General features: G+C 32.4%; 1 pseudogene; it reads left to right on the top strand.

Moving 5' to 3' along the window:
• Positions 1-110: 110 nt before the first annotated feature.
• On the top strand, positions 111-26,721 carry LOC149552772 (casein kinase II subunit beta-1-like; annotated as a pseudogene).
• Positions 26,722-27,650: the final 929 nt, after the last annotated feature.

Here is a 27,650-nt window from a genome sequence, read left to right on the forward strand (position 1 = left end):
ACATTCTAATGAAGACCAAAATTCTACCAAAAGCAGTGATAAAATAAGAGATAAAATTCTACCATTTATGGAAATATCATCTGAAATGTTATAACCAAAGAAAGCCTTGCATGAAAGAAGTTTATCAAGAAATTGAAGAGAGCCAGGAATTGTTCAAGGTATTAAATGTTGGTGGAAAAGGTGGAAGTTTTATACATCAGCTTCAGAATTCCAATTGGTCATTTAAGATGGTAGTAGTGGCCTTAATCGATATCATGGTGAGGCTACTGACAAAGTTTGAGTGGGATTTGAAGACGGATGTTAGTGCGGAGGATATGATGAAAGCTTATAAAGAAATAAAAGATCTATTAGAATTTGTGGACTTCCCTGAGAACATAGCCATTCAACCGATGGATATGTTTGGTTCATGTAACTTTGAAGCCTTTGAGATGAGTTTGGAAGTGACAAGCACATGAGATGGTTAGAAAAGAAAATTGAGCAGCATGGAGGAGGAGATGCTCAATGGACTACAATGATTCAACACCTTTTTTATTTCCTCAAGGAAGAGAAAGAAGAATTAGAGAAGGAGATGAAAAACTCAGAGTGTAGAATTGGAGATAATGTTTCCTATGTGACACTTTCAAGATTCGTTCTCGTATTCATTTGGCCATTCATCTTGATTCTGAAAATGCCTAGATGAATGTTTGCACAAATGGGAGCAAAATGGGAGCTTTCGAATGAATCACAAGAGCCTCCAAATGAGTCATAGGAGCTTGTGAATGAATCATAGGAGCTTGTGAATGAATCGTAAGATCCTGCGATTGAATCATTGACCGGTGTAGATGGATATGTGGTTGGCTATCTTGCAGTGTGTCTTGGGTATGTGGTCAGATGCCTTGGAGTCCTACTTCTAATTTGCATGATCATAATTGTAATAACGATATTATACTTACTGTTATTTTTCCCAATCGCAATAACAACTATGTTCCTCTAGAGAGATGAAAAAGAAAAGCATGTATACTATAATAAACATGCACTAAACAAGAGCTGACATTTTGTCTACATCCCTATCTTAGATTCTTACATCTCTAAATTGGAAAATGATAATAATTCTAAGGACTGTAACATTGTAATCACTAGCTTGGGAAATGAAATGATCAGTTGCTTCAGAGAGCTTATTCAGGGTTGTGTTCAGCAATTACCAGATTTGCTGATAAAACACTCCAACAAGTGGGCCAGATAATTCTAGGAAGACAAGATAAGCAAGGCTTTGGAGATAGCAAAAAAGCTCATAGCACTAATGGAGATGATAGTAATAGGGGATATCAATGTCAACCAAGCAAATAAAAAAAGAGAAAATGAAAGAGTAGAAAATGAAATTCAAATCGACTTGATGGATTGAAAGTAAAAGGTCATGCCATCTGCCTCATTTTCAACTTATCTATCACATACTCTAAATTCAACATCAGACCTTGTAATCATTACATATAAGTCATTTGCTAAATGAATATTTTCTATTTTAGTTTTTCCTTTTTTTTTTTGGATTGATAAATCGATGAAGTTAAGAAGTTTTGTATTGATTTTAAAAGTAAAAATTAAAGATATGAATGAGTTTTGCAAACTATCTTCAATAGAGAATGATCAGTCAGGCAATAAATAATCAACATGTCCTAAACACTGACTACCCACCCACACAAAATAAGAAATATATACAGAATAGCCCTAATAATCACTTGCCTTTTGGTTTTATAATAGCCTTGTTTTTTCTATTCAAATTCCAGAGTTTATCATCAAGGCCTAAAAACAATAAAATGGAAAAATAATTTTGGGTTGTCTACTATCGAATCCCAGATTTTGTAGCAGAATGTAATGTTTTCATAGCCTTTTTTAAATACACTTAACATAAATCCCATAGGCTATCAATTAGCAGATGATCTTGAGTTCAAAATATCAATTTTGATCTGAGTTCTACCCATTCTTCTTTTTTATGATGGATGGAACTCAAGATGGGATGCTTGAATATGGAATGTTGAAAATGAAATCTGCTAATTTTATTCTTTTCACATTTTGACTGAGCTAAGATTAGTAAACTTGAATATGTGGGTGTAGCATTTAAGTAGAGTTGTTCCCAAGCTTTTACTTGTTTTGATGCACGGTATGTGGACTTGGTCCCGAGGACCAGCAATGGATTCCACCCCTTCCAATCACCATTTTTAGCTTCTCTTATTTATCATTGGGAAGTCACCAAATAAAATGAATAATAGTGCTTAACATATGTTTTAACCATCTTGCCTCAGCTTTCGAGATGTAGAACTGTGAAAAGTTTATTAAAACATGAAATTTCAATCACTATGGTACATAATCTGCATCCAAATGTAAATTATGTGTTACTATTGGATTTGGACATCACTGATCTATACAAGATTATATATTAAATCTTTCCTCTAACCTGTTTAGGTAAAGCACTTTTCATATATATGTACATCTCTTTTCTCAGCCACATTCTCATCAATTTCCTAACTTTTAACAAAACCATATACAAACAATAAGTTATGGAAGACATATTATTGTGCCATTTTAATTGTATGGACCGTCATTGTCCTTGTTTTATTGTTACTTTACCTTGGGCAAGTAACAACAATAATAATTCATAATTTAATAGAAAGAAAGAAATTGTATTAATGTTTATGAATGACCAACAGATAAATAGAAGTCTAGTCAAAAGTATAGCCAACAATGACAACAGAAAGATGAGTGCCTAAAGTATCTCTGACTATGTTGGGAACTATAAGAAACAGATATATCAATTTCAAATGCTATCATTATAGAGAACCAATATGGATATCTGTCGTCATAAATCCATACTTTATAGTAGATCTTATTTTCATCAAATAAAATGAAAAAGAACATTTGTCTTTTTAAAACAATATATTACCAAAGATTACCTGTAATCCATTATTCTAACAACTGGAGGGTCTTCGTCACGGGATAAAATCACCTACACAGTATATAGACACCCGATTATCATACAAGTGAATGTATGAAGTATTATTTACTATACAAAACATTTAACATTGCAACTGTATTGAATTTTGAGATATATAACAGGAAGCCTGTGAAGCAGCTTCATTCACAATGTACAGTTGATCTCCCATGGAAAGCAATAACTAGACACTCCAAGTTAAACTTACTATTACATAATTGAACAAATCTATCTAATCTCTAAAGATTGTTTAAAAACTTAAAGCTGAGAAAAAAATTAGAATGAGTATGGCTATTGAAAACTTGAACAATATATAGGTATCAAGTATTTTTTCAGGTCCAAGAGAAACAGTCAGCCACTCATTATGCCTTCCTATTAGTTACAATAAATTTAAAAACCTTCAATAAATCCTTGACGTCCTAGATATATATCATGGATAGTGAATATTTGGGGCTTATTTATTGTAACTTTCAATGTCAATGGTTTACAATTTGTGATAATTAAGTGATAGATCCACTGATAGGGTGAAAAAAAAAACCCACATATCAATAGAGCATTGCAGAAGAACTCCAAGATAATTAGTCCAAGAATAATTAGTAATAGCAATAGATGATTTTATTTACTAATTATAATGAGAAAAAGAAAGAGATTAGGGTTACTGTGGTCCCTGATGAGCTGAGGAAGGACTGGATTCATCACACCCCAGTGGCTAGCAAAATCCCATCTTCACTAGTGGCAGTGTTCTTGCATCCTCTGTCTCCAACTCTAACCGCAATAATTTCAATCAGAAATCCATTCTCCATGAAACTCATAAGCCTCTCGATGAACCTCAAACTCCTTTGGATGATAGATATCTTGATATCCATAACCTCGTGATTCCATACTGTCAAGATGGGAAATCAATCATAAATGCTCTGCAATAAAATCACCACTTTGAAATCTAAAATCCATATATCCATCTACAAGTGTGAGAAAAAGAACTCATTTCCATTCATCATAATTTGAACATTAATGGCCTTCATTCACATGCTAAGAGCCCCAAAATACAGTCGATCACATTCACCAATTCTTATGCTTGTGTAGCTCCCGCGTGCTTCATGTTAAAATTATTTGATGGTTGCCACTGCTAAGTGGAAGAGGGAAGCTTATTGTCTTCGAGAGGAGTCGACTCATATCATACACTCAAATAAGGTCTTAATAAGCCGACTCCCCAATAGTGTAATCAGAAAAGAGATTTTGGCATGGGAAAATCTGAGTTGAATAACATCTAATCCGAAACCCTTTTTTTTTCATGTTAAGCTCGTGTTGGTCAAAATTTCAACCAACACGGGCATGGATTTTTAAAAAAAAGATATTTTTCTTTCATATTCTGACCAATTTAAAATATTTTAATATATGGTCAAAAATTTAGGTCAAAAAATAGGGTCAAATGTACTAGTTGCATGGATATGCCTATACAACCTGAACATTAAATTTGGATTTAATGAGCACTGCTTTGTTACCTCTGCTCTTGCAGGAGACGTCCCCTAAATTGGCAAATTTAATGATAGGTCATGGAATGAATCATTAACCAATACTGAACGGATAAAAGAAATAGTCTTTCAGGAACAAGTTGATCTCTTTCTATTCAAGTTTTTGGAGCCAAGGATAGCAGTCCCCTCACACAAAGATACGTACAGAATGAATTGACAAATTTAAAAGTCAAAGTTCAGAGCCCAAATATAAATGTCAATAACTTATTTCTCAATCCAAAGACCACTTAGAAATATAATGGCTATACCCTCGTCTTAGTTGCCCAACTTGCGCAGTTGGTGATAACAGTACATCAAAGTGGCAGCAACATGTGGTGTGAATAATTTCATTTCCAATTGCTTAGGACCAGCTGCTTTACTGAATCAATTAATGCCCTTGTTCTGTCTAATGTATTGATACTGATCCACAGACAAAATTTTCAAATGACAAAATGTTACAAATGATGATGTTGATAAAGACAGTTGGATGTAGTTATTGTTGTTCTAACTGCAAGATAACTGCATATAGGTTTATTTATACATGATCATGTGTAAAGCTGAGTGATTGATTACTATCACAGGTAATGTATTTCTCTTGAAGAGTTCCTATCACACCTGAGTGTGTATAATCTTTCTTCAGATATAATAAAATAAGAAGATTTGATTTTTTTTAAGAAAATGCGATAGCCTTTGTGTGTAAAATGTTGCAAATATATAACCATTTCTTATAGTTATTCTTAATGGATTCACTAACACTTGATAAGCTAACCATAAAGGTTAAAAGGCATCTTCTGAGAATTGAAGTTGTTTTCATTTTTTTAAGAAATTGAACTTGACTTTGAGTGTGGGATGTTGTCAATATATGAGTATTGCTTATGATTATTCTTAATGGATTTGTCAACACTTGCTAAGCTAACCATTGAGGTTAAGTGCCATCTTCTGAGAAATAAGGTTGATTTGAATTCCATCAAAATGGTTAATACTTTCTTCAATAGAGTCTTAGAATAGAATATTTGCAAACACACAATTCACGAAGAGAATGTGAAGGAAGAAAATTGACCACACAATATGGCTGATACTAATTATATGTGTTATGGTATCATTTTAAATTTAAGAATATAAATGAACTACATGAATGATATTTTTGGTCCTTAACTTGGTTCATATTTTAATGATGTTATGGTTTTCAATAAGAACAGAGAGGTGCAATTGCAACAGTTTCAGAAAGGGTGGGGTGTCTAAATAGACATGTCTCATCATAGTGCACTTCATAGGATATATTACTTCTATAATTATTCATCTTTTGCATCCAGTCTTTTCCTTCTTTTGTTGAGTTTCTTAGTTGTCATTTTGCAAGTAAAAACATAGTATCCATTACTGATAGAAAAATAAATGTGCTCTATTATCATTTGCAATGCAGTGTGTTTAATTTACCCAAATTTTATTTACTATATATTTTGTATTTCTTTGATAAATATAAATATATATAGGTAATTCTGGAAGTATATACCCGGTGGGACTTGGAGACTCTCCTATCCATGGTCTCTTACATTCAGTGGGATCTGAATATCCAAGGGCATGCAGTAAGGTGTCTTAGACTTGGCTCCTACTCATGGCCATGATGGATTTGATTCGAGGTAAGTCTTTCGAACCCAAACTATGGTCTTCGAGCACCAATATTCAAATAGGAGTTAACAAAAAGAAAAAAAAACTTTGAAAAATATAATGTTACATTCTTCCTCCTCGAAATTTAAAGGCATCTATCGGTTCATTGGAAGAAACAAAAGTTTGAAGCTTAAAAAATGACAAACTAGGGCACGCCCACGGCTTCCACTATTACAGCAAGTCATTCTTCCTCAATACTCCACCAACCGATCTCAGATCAAAATGAAAATGGATGAATGAAGACAAGAGAAACTTACAAAGAGCATCTACAAGCGTTTCACAACGAGGAAAAATCTTTCTAAGGCGTTCAGAAGAGCGAAAACCATTTTTGCATGCAGCTCCCACACACAGGCAAATGCATAACAATGAAATAGCGAAATCCCTTTTTCAGTTTAACATTGTGAAGCTCGTGTTGGTCAAAATTTTGACCAACAAGGGAATGGATTAAAAAAAAAGATGTTTTTCCTTCCATATTTCAACCAATCTAAAACATTTTAATAGATGGTCAAAAATTTTGGTTGAAAAATAGGGTCAAATGTACTAGTGTATGCTCTACAAGAAAAAAGCTTTCATTTCGGTCATCGTCTCCTACATGCAGGAAGTCATTTTGCAAGTTTCTACATGTTTTCTTAGGATGATGTGATTCTATTTGGGCTCAAACTAAGGATGAGTCTCAATGATATGATATATCTACATTCTAATGCTCCAGGTTGGTGTTCCTCCCTTGATTCTTTTTGTTTTTGTTTGCAAGTGTATCTTTCCTAGTTTTCATGTAGTCTATTCCTCATTTTTATTTCTTTTGGGTCACTTGGATTCTTTGCCTCTTTTGGCATGGTTTTGATGGCCACTTGAATCTTCATTTTTTTTGGTTGAATTTGTATTTTTATTTTGGTTTCTTCTGGTCATTCATCATAGGGAAAAGTTGCTTTAACTCCACCCTATTCATTTTTAGAGTAGGATAACCTTCTTTTGACAGAATGAGCTTCTTAGTTTGAGTTTTGGGCATATGTAGGGTCATTCAAAATTCATATTTTAAGGTACATTACATCACAGAGAAGGTGATTTTGGTTCTATCATATTTTTTTTGGTTTCATTTAGTTTGGTGGTGTAGTTTCACTTCTAGTTTTCTTGGGCACTTTCCCTACTAGGAAGTGGTTTTCACCATTAGGGTGCCCTTTGGTACCCTCTTTTTTCTTGGTTTCTCATGAGCTAGGATCTCATTAGTTAAGGTCTTTTTGTTTGACTTGGACAAAGAGTTTTAAGAATGGTTTCTTTAGGTGTTTGGTTTGTGGTTTTGGCTCTTAAAGATAGAGAATATTGGTATGTTATCATTGTTACATGCACACATGTGACTTAAGTCCTGATAGGGGAAGTGGTGGCTTCTTGGCATTGCACTAGTGGTTCTACTACATTTTGGGTGACTATTAATGGTTCTTTTTCATCCTTAATTTTTTACTTGGATGCCACATCCCTCCTTGGGTTGAGTGTCTAGCATCCTTTACAACAAGTAGGATGTTGTTCTAAATTTAAACAGTTATCTCATGAAAGGTACTCACTATTTATTGATCCCATGTGTTATGTGAGAAAATAATGAATATGTGGTCTTGTCAATTATGTAAGGATAACTAAGTGTCATAAGCCACGTCATAGGAAGTTTTTTTTGAGTGATACATATTTGGTTTTTGATAGTTAAAAAATGATTGATATTGTGTTAGGTTTGAAACTATCTATTTTGTACTCACAAGATTTGAAATTATAGGTTCACAAGATCTAAGGATTCCATCTTCTATCATTGTTGAGTGATAATTTTCATGCGTTTGAGTTATGGTTTCTAGATACCATACTTTCATCTTTTATCAAGAGTTAATTTATTTTTGAAGCTTTTGAGTTTCATGTTCCTTACCTAATGACATATATATCCTCAAAATGATGAAAATATTGAGTTTGATAAAGGAAGTAAATTTTTTTCTTGAAAGGGATCATGATATTAACACATGTCTATTCTACATAGGTGCTAATGAGTACCAACTTTGGAGGATTGGAAAAGTTCTTTAGATTTTATGGCAGGACAAAGAATAGTGTAAATTCCATCAGATGGATGTTGCTTGCTAAAATGGGCATCTTGAAGAAAGTATAAGAAGATGATTCCTTAAGAATTCTAGGCTAGCTTGGTCTTGAGATCCAAACCATGGAAATATTAGTTTCCAACATGGGAGATGAGGCTTCCCAAGAAGGGAAGTTTTGGAAGCAACAAGTTAACAAATAGAAGGATGCTTGCATGATCGATACTCTGGAAGAGCATGACCAAAATATTTACCTTTCATGATTGATGAGGCTTCCTCTTCCATGTTCAAGCCTCTAGGTGTTGGGAAATGGGAGGGTGCATAACAAGCACTCTGCTACATGAAATAATTTTAGCATGGAGGGATCCTTTTGTGTGAATCAATAGCTCCTTAGCAGGAGCTTCACTTTCTTTCAGAATTACCACAACTCTACCAAGTATTGATTAAGGTCTAGGATTCCCTCTTTCTTGTGACTTGGTCATGTGAAATTGCATTACATGGTAGTTTACGTTCAATGTTCAGCATCTAGGAGTTTTGAAACTGAAGTTCTTCCAATATGTGGGTGGAAGTGTAGGGATTCCTTTTGAAGCTGACCTTCGACCACTTTTATTGACTGACAAACTTATTAATGATGTGGTAGAAAGATCTTGACGACATATAAAGAAATCCTCTTATAAAATATGTATTTCCTTTCATACCTAATGCATTTAATAATTTTAGAACAATAGAGTGCTCTTATCAATCAATGAGTACCTTGAGGAGATAACTGGTAAAGATTTGAGAAAAAAGTGTGCTAAAATTTGTATTTATAGATCAAATTTTCTTTGGGAAATAGCCCCTTTCATTCCCTACTTATTTTCATCCTCTCTTTCATGGATTTTTTGGGTATAATTTTCTTTTCCATAGCTATTTCTGGATGAAAGTATCAATAGATCTTGTAAATTTAGGAAATAAAGGTGGTAGGTAAAATTACTTGGGATAAGGAGTTGGTTTCCCTCCCAAATTTGTAGATAGTTGTGTATAAATAAGAAGAATTTCAATTTCTCTAAAGTCAATAAAATTGATGATTTTATCTTCTATTTCATTATAATACCATTGTTATAAATGAAAAAAATATTATCTTTTCTACAATTTGGATTCTTGGAAGTGTTTTCTCTATCTCGCCCAATGCATGCTGATATTTATAAGTTGTGTTTTGAGTAGAAGAATATTGGAGTTCTTGCAATGGGATTCATTTATCTTTGAAAGTGGTTAGATATTTCTAATTTATTTCTATTATCTTCCTTTTCTTAGATAAAACTGAATGATCTTTTTTTACTTTGGTACTATTCCATTTACAACAACTATTTATGTTAGATTGATTGATTGAGCATGTATTTAAGTTATCCTTCCATTTAAGGATATATTTTTTTTAACAATAATAGCCCAAAAATAGACAATAGTTAGATTTAATCTCTAACCTTGAAGGCTCTTGCATTTTTGTTATTTATTTTTTGTATCTCCCTAGTTCAATCCAAAGATATTTGCCCAACCGAGTTGTAGTGAATCATTTCCCAAACCAATATGCATAAAGAGTTGCTAAAGATTCAACTTTCCTTATTATAAATACAATCACCTCCTTATCCAACTTTTCCTATTCCTTGCACAATTGAGATCTAGTCTATAGGGAGCTTAAGAGTAGAATTTGTTTTTCTTTCTTCTCTTTCGGTGATATTGGCCAAACTTTTGTTAGTGTGAATTGTTACTCTGTTGGTAGTGTACAAAAAAGAATTATCAATAGATAAATCATGCTATGAGGGCCCATTTGAAACTTCAAGATATTTTCTTGTATACTATGGTTTATCCTAGCATTGTTTGATTTCATACAGTGTAAAAATTGGCATTGGTAAGTTTGAGTTCACCGACTAGGCCCAAATTTGGTTTTGGATTTCAAGATTCTGACCTATCTCTACCTGACTAATAGCTCATCAACTATCATAGCCACCAAACACTACGTGAACATGACTCCTTTTCCATGAATCACTTTGATAGTTATGATCATCTTCCATCTCTGTAGATTTTGTAGAACTTGGAAAAACAATTTGAAATAAGAGTAAGCTGCCTGCACTTCAACCCAACACTACTCATAGTGCAACCACATCCCAATTACCAATAAGTACAATGGATATCCCTCAACACCTTGCATTTCTTGGGACTCAAATGCCACCCTTGGAAGCTTTCCCTACCATCCATAATATCTCATCCCACCATGATAAAATTTTCTCAAAATCTAAACATTGAAACAATGGAAGAAAAAGTCCACATTTAAGGATGCTCTATTTAGAAACAATGTTAAACATGAATATTTCTTGCTACCTATTCCTACTAACCCTTGGCCCTAATGAGATGAATTAGTACCTTAATCTTTCTACTAATTCCATCAATAGATGGGTTGATATAGAGAGAACCTTTCTCTCAATATTTTAATTCCAAATTAACCCTTCCTTATGCCACCATTATTTCATCGGAATCTTAAAAGAACTTGACAAACCTCTTCCTGCATTCAAAAAAAAATTCAATAGGACATCAAGTGATGTTCAAATGCTTTTGCACTCACGTTGAAACTGTTAGAATATATAGTCCACTGATATAATTGAGAGGGGGGGTGAATTAGTTAGCCAACTAATATCACAAATAATAACTTTAAACAATCTTAACCATATGAGTAATGTAAACTAAAACCACAACAAGATACTCATACACAATAACACTAGATATGTTAACTAAGGAAACCCTTGATTAGAGGGAAAACCCTAGTGGGGATGGTACCCACAAGATGTACTAATATAAATATTCCTTATTAGAGGATCAACCCTATTAGGATTTTGTTACAACATTTAGTACATATGAGTATTAGAGCATCAACCTTGTTAGGAGTTGTGTCGACCCTATTAGGAGTTGTGGAAGACATCTGGACCCAATGCCCAAATAGCTTCAAGGTTAAAACCAATGAACCCACTATCCAAATGGTCTATGTATTATTCCTTGTAGAATATTAGAATTGAATTGTGCTTCCTTCTTCTATCTATATCCAATCAATTGGACTTTTTCTCCTTCTGATCTATTAACCAGATGACAAACTGCACATCCAATAATCCCTTGGATCGCTTACACGCATTCAATCAACATTCTATGCCTTTTTGTACATCTCAAATAGAGTTCACAATAGATAATTGATACACTTCATCACTTCTTTCACAATCAAGGAAAACATATTTCCTTTATACCATATCTTCATAATAATTCCTTAAGTCCACCTTAAGGCTTTCCCAATTAATTAAAATAAGATATATAATTAATTATAATTATAATATCATTGTGGGCTAACAATCTATTACAAAAATTTACATGAGTGACTCTAGGTCTTGTGCACTGGCTAACATCACCACTTGACTATTCTTTGTCACAAGTTAACTATGCATCACCTCATTATATATTGGATAAAAGATATAATGAAAACATTAGAAACTACCAAATAGATGCTCTCCTTCTGCGCTGCTCATAGTAAATCAAACATAATTTTTGTACATCTCTGACTCAAACTTCTTCCTCTTGACTATGTCATTTGGACACATAGGAACATATCCTTAACTCTACATCACCTAACCCTTACACAATTACTATGCAACATAGCATCTCTAACTGCTATTCTTCTAGTCTCTACAAAAACCATACTATGTTTGTTGAGAGATTGTTGAAAGTATGAATACTGATGATATTCCTATGGGGGAGGAGTATTGTAGATATGTTACTATGATGATATGTTACATTCATGATTGAGTTTGTCATTGATGTCAACATAGCAGTTTTCTATGGTATCTGATAGAAGAACATCAGAAAGATGAAGTTGTTATAGATGACTAGTTGAGTATTCTAACTATCTAAGATTATGAGAGATACATAAGAGTATTTGGTATATGTAGTTAAAATCACAAGAAGAAATGATAAGTCTGGAAGAAGTTATGTAAGTTTTGGTGATGTTTGTTTTGAGATAGAGTTACAAAGGCATGTTCTGGTAAACTTGTTCTATCTCTTAGAAGAGTTGGTATTATGGGAATTGAGGCCAAGTATGTGTAGAATACATGTTGGTGATGATGTGGATAATTTTTCTTGTCATAATATTTCATGTATGAAAAGCTATTCAAGTTGCAAGGTAGAAGATTGATGTTATTTCTAAGTGTAACGTATTCTTAAAGTGGTCCTATAAATATTAATTGAGAAGGTCTAACAATGAACTCAAGAAATTGTTTTATGAACTCATTATAAATCAAGGAAATTTTTCTTTATCATGATATGGATATGTTTGGATGAGGAAGATATTTTGTAAGAAACACAAGAGTAGAATGTGAAGTTGAGCATAACAGAGAGAAAGTGAAGGAAAATTTATTTCAGAGGTTTTTTTGAGTGATCCAAGGTTTGATATTTGGATTTAAGGTTCATGAGCTAGCCTACAATGTCTGGTAGTGTTTGGTTTGGTTGATAGAATGAAGGAAAGAAGAACATAATAGTAAATTTCATATTTGGGCAATGGGTTATTCTTGCATACATCGTACTACAACTCCTAATAGTGTTGGAGTCTCCTAACAAGAATTCAAAGTCTCCTAACATGGACTCTATATACTCAATGTTGTAATAGAGTCTTAACAAGGAATATTTATATTAGTACATCATAATGTGGGCATCATTCCCACCAAGGTTTTCCCTCTAATCAAGGATTTCCCTAGTTAATATATCTAGTGTATCTTATTGTGGTTTCTATTTAATTTGGTTAAATGGTTAAGTTTGTTTAAGGAAGATATATGTTTTAATTGTTGGATAATTGATTCACCCCCACCAACTCCCCCCCAAAAAAGAAGAAGTAATAATAATAATAATCTTGGTGGACTATTGTTTCTAACAATTGGTATCAGAGCATCAAGTCCTTAAAGATAAAGTTTAACAACTTTGGGAGATCCATGGAAAGCATGTTTAGGAAAGATAGTGTGAAGTTTGATGGAACAAATTATGATAGCTGGAAGGAAAAGATGAAGACATATCTATTGTGTATGGGTCTAAGATATTGGATCTTGACAAAATCAGCAAAGACAATCATTACTGAAAAGGATTTGGAAAATTGTACCAAGGATGAAAGAGACCTTTTTATGTGAGACGTGAGAGCTAGAGAAGTACTATTGACTACACTTTGTGAGGTTGAATACAATCAAGTAAAATCACTTGCTACTTCACATTTGATTTGGAAAGCTTTAGAAACTAGTTTTTAAGGTGATGAAGATTGTAAGAAGTTGATGTTAAAAAGTTGGATTTGTGCATTTCAAGATGCTAAGATGATGGAAGATGAATCTATAAGAACATATGTAGGAAAAATATAAAAAATTACTGCATGTATCAGATCTCAAGGAGGAACCAAAAAATAGGATGAGGTTATATGGAAGATATTGAAGACTTTAACAACACCACTTAAGTTAGCAGTTCAGATGATACAGTTGTTGATATCTTGTACCAAAGATTTCACAAAGGAGACATTTCTTGGAAGACTTGAAGTAGTTGAGAATGAACTTAGACAGTCTGGAGAATTGACCATAATAGAGACAACTTTTAGTGGCTTGAATATCTGACTTATTTTATCAAGGAGCACAAGTGCTAGAGGAGATTTTTCTAGCAACAATAGATTTGAGGAAGATAGGAAAATTAAAGAAGGAGTAGTCCTTTTGGTAAGAAGAGAAAAAGATGGTAAGAAAATCTTAAATGTTGGACTTGTGATGAATATGGTTATTATGCATCTAAATGTCCTAAAAGAGAGAAAAAGTATAAAGTAAATTACAAACCTAGAAGAAATAGAGAGTGTTTGTATGCATATGAAGAAAATGATTATGATGAACAAGCAGTAAGTGCAAGTGATGATGAAATTGGATTTGTGGCAATTAAAGAAGAAAGTCCAGATAAAGTAGCTTTTGTGCCATAGGTTGAAAAGAAATCTAATTGGATAATTGATAGTGGTTGTTCACATCATATGATAGGTGATATGAACAAGTTTTTTGACTTCAAAAGTTAGGATGGAGGCATTGTTAGAGTTGGAAATAATGTAGCATGCCAAGTTAAAGGTATTGGATCTATAACTCTTGATGGTAAAACTAACACTAAGGGTGTATATATAATTGATGATTTGAAGCACAATATTTTGAGTGTTGGGAAAATAGTGGAAAAATGTTATCAGTTGTAGTTCACAGAAAAGACATGCATGATTAGAGACAAAGATGGAAAGGTAATTGGAACAAGAACTAGATCTAGAGGTAATGTATTTTAGTTGAATCCTACTGAAATGACATGTTTGGTTGCAAAGGTAAATGATAGTTATGGCATAAGAGATTTTTTCATATAAAATTTGACAGTATTGTGAAGACTAGTAGTATATTTTCTGTTAGAGATTTACCTAAGATTGTAAAGTATTCTAACACAATTTGTAAGGAATGTGTGTTGAAAAAGCATAATAGAACTTCTCTTCCCTACAATATATTTACTACTACAGAAAATTTGGAGATAGAACACACAGATCTTAGCAATCTTACAAAGATTAAATGATTGTATGGTGAAAGGTATTTTATGATTCTAGTTGATGACTTTTCTAGAATGATGTTAGTTGCATTTCTTAAAGAGAAATCTGAAGCATTTGATAACTTTAAAGTATTCAAGAATAGAGTTGAGAATGAATATGGTATGAAGATTAAATGTTTAAGATCAGATAGAGGAGGAGAATTTATTTCAAATGAGTTTAACATGTATTATGAAGAAAATGGAATCAAAAGACAATAATCAGCTTTGAGAACCCCTGAATAGAATGACATTGTAGAGAGAAGAAATAGGTTAGTAATAGAAGTTGCAAGACCTATGTTAGCTAACAATAATGTATCCAAATTTTTTTGGAGAGAAGCTATGAATACAATAGTCTAGACTATGAATATAGTACAAGTTAGGAAAGACACAAACAAGACCCCTTATGAACTATGGTTTGGGCACTCACCTATAGTTAAGTATTTTAGAATTTTTGGAAGTAAGTGCTATATCAAAAGAGATGATGATATTGGTAAGTTTGATGCTAGAAGTGATGAAGGTATGTTTTTTGGTTATTCATTGAAAATAAAGGATTATAGATGCTATAATATGAGAATTAAGACTATTATGGAAAGTGCAAATGTGAGAATTGATGAGAAATTCAGGATATAAGAGAGAATAGTTTATTAAAATTCAGATGATGATGTTGTTACTAAGCCAAGGAATGATTAAATATTTCTTGAGACTAACAATGACTTGTAGAATGAAGGAGAGCCAAGGTAGGAACAAAGCTCAAAACCTTTGGTAGAGCCAAGAATTAAGATAGCAACTCCTACTTCAAAAAAGAATATGATAAAGAATCACCCACCTGAGTAGATCATTAGAAGAAAAGATAAAAAAGTGACGAAACGAAGTAGAGTCAATGAAAATCTATGTTTGATATCTCAAGTTGAACCTAAGAATGTAGATGAAGCATATAAAGATGACTATTAGAAGCAATCTATTAAAGAGGAATTGGATCAAATAGTAAAGAATGAGACATGAGAATTGATTCCCAGACTAGTAGACAAGAATGTGATAGGAACTAAATGAGTATTCAGGAACAAGATGAATGAACAAGGTGAAGTTGTAAGGAACAACAAAAGATTGGTATGTAAAGGTTACTCATAGCAAGAAGGAACAAATCATGATGAGACCTATGCTCTAGTGGCTAGAATAGAAGCAATAAGATTATTCATAGCCTATGTAACACAAAAAAAATTCAAAGTTTATCAGATGGATGCCAAGTCAACATTTATGAATGGAGAACTTGAAGATGAGGTATACATTGAACAACTTGAAGGTTGTCCTTTGATAAATGATAAGGATATAGTATGCAAACTAAAGAAAGCATCGTATGGCTTAAAGCAAGCACCAAGAACCTGGTATGCAAGGTTGGACAATCATTTGACAAAGCTTGGATATAACAAAGGTATGGCTGACATTAATCTATACTGGAAAGAAATTGATGATGGTCTAATAATTTTGGTAATATTTTTTAATGATATCTTATTTGGAGGAAATGATGAGGAAAGTGAGAAGTTTGTAGAAGAGATGAAGAAAGAATTTTAGATGAGTACGATAGGAGAAATGAAATATTTTCTAGGATTGCAGATTGCACAAAATAAAGAAGGAATCTTTATTTCTCAGGCTAAGTACTTAAAAGATTTACTGAAAAGGTTTGGTTTGGAAAAAGGTAAACCCATTGGAACACCTATAGTAACTAGACTCAAGCTATCTACAATGGATGAGAGACCTACTGTTGAGAAAAAAAAAGTACAGATCTATAATAGGAGGTTTGCAATATCTAACTCACACAAGGTCAGATATAGAAAATATAGTTGGAATTATTCAAAGATTCGAAGCTAATCCTAGAGAAGCACATTATGCAATAGTCAAAAGGATATTAGATATCTGAAATAAACATCAAAGTTTAGATTGTGGTATGATAGATCTAATTATTTCACTCTAAGTGCTTATATTAATGCTGATTGGGTAGGTAGTAGGGATGATAGAAAGAGCACCAATGGTGGAGCCTTCTTTGTTGGAGGAAGATTGGTTTCTTGGCTAAGCAAGAAGCAAGATTGTACATCATAAAGTACAATAGAAGTAGAATATGTTGCAGCAAAAAAAAAATTGCAGTCAAGTTGTTTGGATGAAGCTGATGCTAAAGGATATAAGGATATAAATCAGTGAACCTATTGTCATACATTGTGACAACACAGGCACAAAAAATATGTCTAAGAATCTAGCATTGCATTCAAGGACTAAGCACATTTCTATCAAGTATCACATGTTGAGAAAGAAAGTTGCAAACAAGAAAATTAGATTGGAGTATGTGTGCACTAAGGAGAAGGTTGTAGATATATTCACTAAACCTCTTCCCAAAGAGACTTTTGAGTATTTGTGAGGTATGCTAGGGGTTATGCCCCTTCCTACATCAAAGTAGAAGATGTAAGAGTGCATCAGTCTAATGTAACAAAGCACCATTATTGTCTAGACTGAATGTTGATGATTCCTATATGGGGGAGTATCTATGATGGATATAGTCATCTAGGACTCTTAGTTGATGTTGTTTTGAATAGTGACTTTGGACACTTGAGCTAAGTAAGAATCATTTTTAGTAGAGTTTGATGCAGTAAAGTTGGTTGTTGAAACCTTTGACATTGATGTCAATGGGGGAGAAGTTTAGCATGAAAAAAATGTTGGGGAGAAGTACTACATCATGAAAAAGAACATCATGGGGGAGAAGCAACAAATAATAAATAAAATAGTTGGGGAGAATGATTAATGAAGAGGATTTGAAAAGAAAGTTAAACAATCATTTGTTGGTATTCTTTAAACTAAATGTTTTTCATCTATGTTGCTATCAATGCCAATGAGGGAGATTGTTGAGAGATTGTTGGAAGCATGAATGCTAATGATATTCCTATAAGGGAGTATTGTAGATATGTTACCATGATGATATGCTATATTCATGATTGAGTTTACCATTAATGTCAACTTAGCAGTTTTCTTTGGTATCTGATAGAAGAATAGTAGAAAGATCAAGTTAGTACCAATGACTAGTTTAGCATTCTAACTATACGAGGTTATGAGAGATACATCTAAGTATGTAGTATATGTAGTTAATGTTCGAAGAAGAAATGATAAGTTTCGAAGAAGTTATGTAAGTTTTGGTGATGTCTATTCTGAGATAGAGTTACAGAGCCATGTTTTGGTAAACTTGTTATATCTCTTAAAAGAGTTGCTTTTCTAAGAATTAAGGTTGAGGATGTGTAGAAGACATGTTAGTGATTATGTGGCTAAGTTTTCTTGTCATAATATTTCTTCTGCTAAAAGTTATTCATGTTGCAAGGTAGAAGATTGATTTTATTTCTAAGTGTAACATGTTCTTAATGTGGTCCTATAATGATTAATTGAGAAGGCCTAAAAGCTAACTTAGGAAATTGTTTTATGGACTCAATATAAAAGAAGGAAATTTTCCTTTATCATGATATGGATATGTATTGATGAGGAAGATATTTTGTAAGCAACACAAGAGTAGAATGTGAAGTTAAGTAGAGTAGAGCGGAAGTGAAGGAAACTTCATTACCAAGGTTTTGCTAAGTGATATGAGATTTGATATTTAGGTTCGAGGTTTAAGACCTAGTCTATAAGGTTTGATAATGTTTGGTTTAGTTGAAAGAACAATGAAAGAAGAACATAATAGTAAATTTCATGTTTGAGTAGTGAGCTCTTCTTGTAGTTGAAATTGCATGTTTGGGAAGTGGGCTCTTCTTGCATACATTGTACTACAACTCCTAATAGGGTTGGAATCTCCCAACATGGATTCAAAGTCTCCTAACATGGACTCTATGTACTAAATATTGTAATAGAATCTAACAGGGTCCATCCTCTAATAAGGAATATTTATAAGCACTTATTTTGTTTGACATCTCTTGCTCTCTCATCTTGATGATGGATCACATAGTGTGATTCGAAACGTTGATGGTAAAAATCGTCACATAATCTAATCTAGAAATTGATTTACAAAACTATTATGGATTGTGGAAATTTGATCACATTAATATTTATATTAGTACATCATCTTGTGGGCATCATTCCTACTAGGGATTTCCCTTTGATCAAGGGTTTATGTAGTTAACATATCTAGTGTAATTTTCTATGTGCATCTTATTATGGTTACTATTTAATTTGGTTAAATGATTAATTTTTTTAAAGAAGATAAATGTTTTAATTGTAGGATAAATTTCCTCTAATTGTAAATTAAAGAGGACACCTTTGAGAAGAAAAATTATCCTGCTCCAACTTTATCTTTGCAGAAATTTAAAAGGTTGCAAATTAAATGGCTTGGATAAGAAACAATTGCTTGATACAACATGGAACAAAGAAGAACATAAACATATAACATGGACATGTATTCTTTGAAATGAAAGCATCCAATTATGTAAGACAAAGCAAAACTATTGAAGTCTAACATGCCTCATTATGCACTCTTGATATTGCCAAAGTGGACAGAAATTTTTACAACTGTGAATAATGATATATTATATAATCAAAGTAACTAAGGAATTTCATATTCATAATAGTTAGTTTTCAAAGTATAGTATAGTATAGTACACAAGTTGAAGAAGAAAAGTGTCCTAAACTAAACATCGCTATATGAAAATTATGCATTTTATCCCACAAGAACTTCAACACTGAAACAACTACTTTTGAAGTTTACTAAAAACAAACAAGGCATAAGATTTATATAGAAAAGAGATAATTTTTTTTTTAAAAATAGTTATAAGAAAGATTTCTTTTTCACTATTCTATGAATTTTTGCATAAATATCCTTATTATTTTTTCATTCTTCACTTTCCAAGTTGGATCAGATAGATTGTTAAAGATGTGACTCCATGTCTAAGCTTTTCCTTGAAGACTAGACTCTCAAACATGGATCTAAAGATAATTCTATCTACATGGTCAATCTATAATGTAGCATTCTCACATAATTTTATAAATTTAAGTCAATAAAATTTTAAGTTCATGAAGAAAACTGGAAAATAGTAAGATCTCTATCTCGCTGTACTAAAAACTCTACATAAATATCCTTTAGTATTCTATCATTCTTCCCTTTGCAAGATGGATGAGATAGATTGATACAGATGTGACTCCATGTCTAAAATTTTAGTCGATGACTAGACTCCCAAGCATGGAACTAAAAACAAAATTTTGTCTACAGTGTGAATCTATAATGTAGCATCCTTACATAATTCTATAAATTTATGCCAATAAAATTTTACTTCATGAAGCTAACTAGAAAACAGTAAAACAACCATGTCCATGCTTAGAATTCATGATAATCACAATTTCAAATGCAAAGAAAAAATGAAGAACTCGCCTATAAAATACTAGCCAGACCAATTCAAATTATCAATTGAATAGAAAATTAATCTTTAGCTAAATCTTTTTCTATCTACATTTATATTTTACAATATTCTCCTTCCAAGTAAGGGAGTACTTAAATACCTCTGATTGGGTAGGTTCAACTTGCATAGATGAATGTGGACAAGATGACTTAAATTTGTCTAACTGCAAAATATGATTGCTATATAAAAGTACATCAGAATCAAATCTAGTATATGATAACCAACATACAATCAAAATAATTCTTTGGATAATTATATTTGATATTAAGACAATTAAAAAAATAGACCTTGATATCAAGGATACAACTAAAAATAGCCATTAATTTTGAGTATTCATTTGCACATAATAAAATAATCAACCATAGTCCATAGTTTAATGAAATACATAAAAAGTGTGATCAAGGGAATGCATATAACACAGTTAAGAAATTGAACAATGCTCACTAACCAGGTCACAGTGTTCAATTTCAAGACTTGAGTAATCAAAAGAGGGAATTAACCAATGAAAACCTTTATGATGACACTTCTAAAAGCCATTAAGTGAAAACTGAAACAACATCTTGGAGATTCTAGAGGTGAAGGTTCTCTGCTATTGGAGCATCAATTATTGTGTCAAAAAAACTTATTTACAAGGACTAAGCTTGTGCATTGCTTCTATTCTTTGACATAAGTAGCATGGCTACCTCATCTGCCATTTTTGAGAATGCAACCTTGTAACACTAGATATGAAAATAGTATTGTTGATGCATAAGATAGTAGAAAAGACTACTAAAAAGGGAAATTAGAAAATTTGGAGTCACAAACAAATGCTTCTTATGAGAACCAAGTACAAAAGTAGAATTTACCTTGCATTTAATGGAAATGTGTTTCGCCACAAGCACAAAGACTCCCTTAGACAAATATGTAAGTCCCGGCATGAAATATTTTTCTTTTCTAGAGAGTCTTTTCTAGAGAGGCCTACAATGTAAAACTCACTTTTATAAAAGAAATACTAAAAATAGTCGCATGCACTAGAAGTAAACCATTCAACATTGTAAGAATATTTGCATGGCAGCAATTCAGAAGATGTTATCAACTTATTATAGTACTCATGTTATTCTAGAAGCATATGTGAGAATAGTTTTAAAAAATGTTTGCAAATCTATTATTTATAGGCAAGATGTAATACTAATCATTAATGTAAAGAAAGAATCAGATTTTTTTTTGAGCAACTATTATGCCACCTTTTAAAGATTGGATGCAAAATATTTGAACTCAACACAATAATTAATTGGGATTGAATGGTGCACACTTTGATAAAATGACTATTTGCAACAAATGCAACTTGAACAAAATGATAATAAATACAACATCTAATAAAAATTGAAGAATATCAGTCACAGCTCATAGGCGCAATTAGAAATGCATATTGTCATTGTTAAAATGTTTGGATGGAACCCATGGATAGAGGAAGGAAAAGTAGACTGCAAAAACATTTATAGAAGAAAGAGAAACAAGAATAAAAGAGGGAATCTAGAAAATCTTTAATTTGTGGACTATGTGACCTAGAGATGATAAAGCTTAGGTTGTAAAACATTTTTTTACTATGTGGTAGCTAGTTTTATATGGTAGTGAATTGATATTGTATGGTATAGTATGTTGTGCAAGGTAGTGATTTCCCATTTGCTACATATATGAAAATAACACCACCTAGCAGAGATCATATGGAAATCATTTTGCACCTTATGATGTTTATATTAATTCTTCTTAAACCAAAATATAATAGTGCTTCATAGTAGAGAGGGAAACCTTGAGCTGAATCACTACTTAATACCTTTTAGCCTAACCATGTAAATCTACTTAGGCACTAATTAACACCTTATGTCTAAATATGTTCAGTGATACAACAATAGAAAACCCAACTAGACAATCCAAAAACTTTAACTTTGTCAACATTTGGCTCCTTCAAGTTAACCCATTCAAAAGTCTTCTTGTTTGTATTAATATGAGTGCATGCAGTCCCTAACCATACACAAACCATTTTTTAATCAAGGGAAAAATCATATATATTAATATATATAGTTGTTTAGTTGTTAACAATGTGCACATCTATTGTTTGGAGACTTCAAGCAATGGGATGATGCTTACATTTTTCCATATGGTAAACGTAATATCACTCTTTCTTTAAGGTACCATGTATTTTGATAACAAAATCAACTTATAATTGGCAAAAAAATGGGACCTGAAAGAAAACAAGAATGATTCTACATGTATGAGCATGTGGGCATATTACTACAATACAAAAAGCACATGTAAAGCTAGATAGATAGATAGAGAATAAACTGAGCATTACAAATAACCACAATAACTAATAAAGTTTACTCTACAAGAATGCATTTCTACAAGAAAGATTTGTATTTTGTGAAGGGTCAAAAATTCTAGGAAAGGCCAGTAGACCAGCAACGAGACAAGGGAAGTTTGAGAGAAATCATGAGGAAGAGTTAAAAATTTCTACCTATATGACTAGTTGGGAATATCAAGTCACTTTTGAAGTAGATAGCCACTGCAACTAATAAATTTTACTCTACAAGAACCCATTTGTTAAAAAAATATCTCTATTTGGTGAAGGGTCAATATGTCTAGAAAAGAGCAACATATAGGCAGCAAGACAAGGGGAGGGCAAGAGAAATAACGAGGAAGAATTGAAAATTTCTACCTATACAACTAGTTGGGCATATCATTCACTTTAGAAGTAACTTGTTAAAAAATATTGCAATAATCATATCCAAGTATCTACTTAACTAGTACTATAATCTTAAGATAATTCCTATTCATTTTAAAGTAAATTTCAAGGAAAGCTTTAGTTGTATAGTTGGGGTTATGCCTATTGCTATAAGCTTTTTCAATTTCAGATCCTTAGCAATCATGCATAATATTCAAATTTTTCATCTATACTAAAAAGGTAAACATATGTCTTGGATCTAGGTTTTTTAGACAACATATAATGAAAGAACGTATGCTAAAAGATACCAAATTTATGGCACTGTAATCTTCAAAACCCCAACCTTGCAAGAAAAAACACCAAGTAGATGATAAAATATTGTGGCAATGACCCTACAATATATGAAGTGGGACCTCTTTTTTAGTGGCCTTGTGTTATAACAAAAAAAAAAAGTTTATTGAGTAGCAATATTTCACATAGATATCATAATTTCCAAAGAACATAAATAGTTCAAAAGAATTCCCTATTCCAACCAAGGTTTCAATAAGATCTAAGATTTTATTTAGAACACTTTTAGCATGTCTAAATTGATGGTAAGGATGGGTTCATACCTAATTGCATAGTTTCTTCACAAATAGGATCTACTAGAAAAGCCCCAATCAGGCCTCCTTCTAGATTTGTAGGGATTATAACTCCTTCCCCTCAAAGATTCAACTTACTTTCTCTAAATAACATTTTCTACATTAGACCCATTCTCAAGGATTTTTGAGTTCTCAAGTCTTCAAATGACCATACAACAGAGTTGTTAAAAATGAGGGTTTTTAAGGGTTTGGGCAACCTCCCTGTTGTCCCCACTTTTTCTCCACCTTCCACAACTTTTTAAAAATCCTCCTTCACAAAATAGCATCTATTTTCACTCCCTTTGAATCCCTCAAAAGGGAAATTCATGAGATTTCTTCTTTTTCTCTTGAGAGCACTTTTACTATTGGCTACTCCTAGTTGAGCACTGCCTAGCTCGCCTAGGGCTTTGTCAAATAAATATCTACATTTTTTTGCTAGGACCTTGCTTGCATAGTCTTACAAGTTAGGTTCTATAGTATTGGAATCCAAAGAACCATGGTTTTACCATGATGGAAACAAGAACTACAACCCATTTTCCATTAAACACCCCAAAACTGGTAGTGCACAGTCAAGTTTGAAAGAATTAAATAAAAAAGTCACACAGACTAAAAAAACTAAATCTAATGCATATAAAATAAAGAAAAAACAATGTACAAAATATTCCATCCAACAAGATCACAACCACACTGCTATTTTCATCCAAACAAGGCAAAAACTAATAATTTTTATTGTAGAATCATGCACAGTTTTATGTAACCATACTATGGTCGTAAATTAATGAATTTCAAACCTTGGTTAGGGTTTCTCAAGACTTAAATAGCCTTCATCAATGTGTTGTGTTAGGGATTTTTAAATCACCTAACTTTGTGCAAACCTTTACAAAGGAAAAGTTTCTTATATTTATACAAAATTCTTGAACAGAAAATTCAAACCAAAAAACTTTTGAGAAAATGTCAAACCAAAATTTAAACCAGAATTTGAACCAAAAACTAACATCTTATAGTAAAAAGTAGATCTATATGGAGGGGACTTTACCATCTATGATAACAAAAAGGCAAGATGTTTCAAACAAAGATATATCAGTAGTTTTGGAGAATTTTGGTAAACCGCTTCTAGTTTGCCTATGCTATTGGCGGGAGTCTATTGCATGGACCACACAGCTTGGGTTTGGATCTAAGTCACTATAACATCTTTCATTAACCTATTTGGATATGAACGACACTAATTGTTTCTGGAAAGAATAAAAAACCTAATTCCAGTTACTACCACCCTTATTGGTGTTGCTCTCTTTACCATCGTACACAAGAACAAAAGCTCCATATTGTGCAAATATTATCATAATGTTTTGTGTTTGGTTGATAAAAATTATCAAATGCAAGCTTTCCTACCATTAGTGCCAACCAAGAAAACCAAGAAAGTATTTAAGGCAAGCTTGGAAGTAATTGAGCAAGAGGAAATTGATACTTCTACCACTAGTTAACATGAAATTGATTGTGGCATTTAACCATGGCTCTTGTGGAATTCATTAGATAGTTGTTAACCCCATCTAAGTCTACTTCTACACTTAATTTTCTTTTAGTCATAGACTAACAATGTAGGTACTATAGGAAACTTTAAAATGATGAAGTAAAAATTCTATTTGATTGTGCTAAATTATTACCTTCAAGAAGCACCTCAGAAACACATTGTCGCCTCCTAGAAACCTTGAAATTTCTATAGATGCTAATAAAACTCCAAATATGACCGCTAAGAAGAACTAATTCAAATTATTGGTTTCATACACATCATTGTCTAGACTCTACTTGAAGCTGCACAATTTATCTATGCATTATTTTGTGCCTATTTCTTCTTAGGCTTGCCCTAATTAAGTATCCCCTTCCCACCATCTAGCTTGGACAAGCACTTACAAAATATCATCAGATGTTTCAAATCAACTTAAAATCTCAACAATTATCATTTATCTTAATTGTTGATCGATTATATATATAAAATCTTATTCAACATCTTAAGATGTGCATCCATATGCAAGTTTGGTGTTTACTAATTCCATCAAAAAAGTGCATACTAGGATTCAATTTGGAGCTTACTAATGCTTACTTTCTATTTGGAGCCTTTGGCACATTTTTTTGATCATCCCAATCAAGGTGATACAACTCCAAATATTCATCAACATTGTAGGAGCTAGCAAACTTATTAAATCTCCCTTCATTATAATAAATTTCAATACCATTTGTTTTTCATGATGTTTCTATGAAGTCCATTCATTGCATTTTGGAAAAGTTAGTACATGAAATTAGTTATATGAATGATATGCAACACCTCCTTTTGTATTTGTTTAATTTTAAGTATCGAAATAAAAAATGAGTAAAATACTTTATATTTTTTTCTTATAGATGATATATTAAGCGAGGAATAGAATGAGTTGGTGGAGTCTACTGCTGAGATGCTTTTTGGTTTGATCCATGTCCCTTATATTTTAACAAGCAAGGGGATAAATTCTATGGTATGATGTGATCATAAATTAGTTGAACCTAAATAGGATTTAGGTGCTTTTGCTAGTTGCATATGATCCTTTTTTTGCTCTTGATATGATATGCGCAGCTAGAGAAGTACAAGAATACTTATTTTGGAAGGTGCCCAAGAGTTTACTATTCAAGTTAGCCATGTCTCCCAATGGGCCAATCAGATATTCCATGCACAAGCACACTGAAAATTTACTGTCCAAAATGTGAAGATGTTTACTATCCAAGTTCCAAATATCAAGGTAGTATCCTTAATAAAGAATGTTTGCATAAATTTTAGTCTTTATAAAATTCATACATTTATAGCATGAGTAAATGGTCATTTGTATATGTTAGGGTTTTCATTTAATTTCATATATAATATTTTCATTTTTGGCTAAATCTATGTAGAGGTATTTTAACAATTTTCCTTTTGAGAGGAAATTAGTAGTTTGAGATACAAATATGCATCAGTAATGGTATTATAAGCCCATATAATTTCCTCAACTAAGTCAGATATTGATGGGGTATATCTTGGAACAACATTTCCACATCCTTTTTTGATTTCATATGGACATGTAAAGCCATCAAAGCTAGTATAGTGTTATGTTTCAAAGATATTTGGATTTAAAATTCAAAAAAGTGCTAGATGAGCCATTGCAAAGCAATATCCAAAAAGCATCTGGGTTTAAAATCTACAAGATGGAAGATGAGTAATACATAAAGCTGTAAAATGTAACTAGTTGTGACCAATGGCTCTTAATGAGGGGCCTATTCCACAGATTATTTTCATTTGAATTCTTATGATATAAGTTTATTGTGTGTCACCTCCATTATTCCCATGTAAAAAATGGTGAAATCATAGAGTATTTGAATTTTGAGTTTTGGTTGTTTGAATTTTACCTTTATATTATTGAAACAAACTTTAAAGTTTTTGCTTGACAACTTTTAATTTGTGATATTGCTAGCAGGATTTAACTGTGTGATTTTTGAGTCAAACTCATTGACCCATGTTTCATGAGTAGTTATTCAACATGAATCCATCTCTCATGATAATAAATGGAACACTTATCACTCATTGGATCTAGGTGATGCTCATAGGGGTGAAGCACCGGGACTTCCCGAGAGGTCAGCCATCCCAGTACTACTCCAGCCTGAGCACGCTTAACTACAGAGTTCCCTCCATGGTTAAATCCAAAGATTGCAACCCCATTTGTAAAACCTTCACCAAGTTTTTTGCCTTATGAACCATTCATTAGAAAGCCCCTTAAGCTCATCAATTGATAAGTATTAGATAATTTCCATAGCAAGTCAAATCGTGATATTGCTATCAGGATTTAACTGTGTGATTTTTGAGTCAAACTCATTGACCCATGTTTCATGATTAGTGATTCAAAATGAATCCATATATCATGATAATAAATGGAACACTTAACACTCATTGGATCTACGTGATGCTCATAGGGGTGAAGCACCGAGACTTCCCGGGAGGTCATCCATCCCAATACTACTCCAGTTTGACTCAAAAATCACACAGTTAAATCCTGATAGCAATATCATAATTTGAATTGCTATGGAAATT

The sequence above is a fragment of the Cupressus sempervirens genome, chromosome 6, assembly GCF_028749045.1.
Source record: "Cupressus sempervirens isolate cs-2001-9-10 chromosome 6, ASM2874904v1, whole genome shotgun sequence".
Lineage (NCBI taxonomy): Eukaryota > Viridiplantae > Streptophyta > Pinopsida > Cupressales > Cupressaceae > Cupressus > Cupressus sempervirens.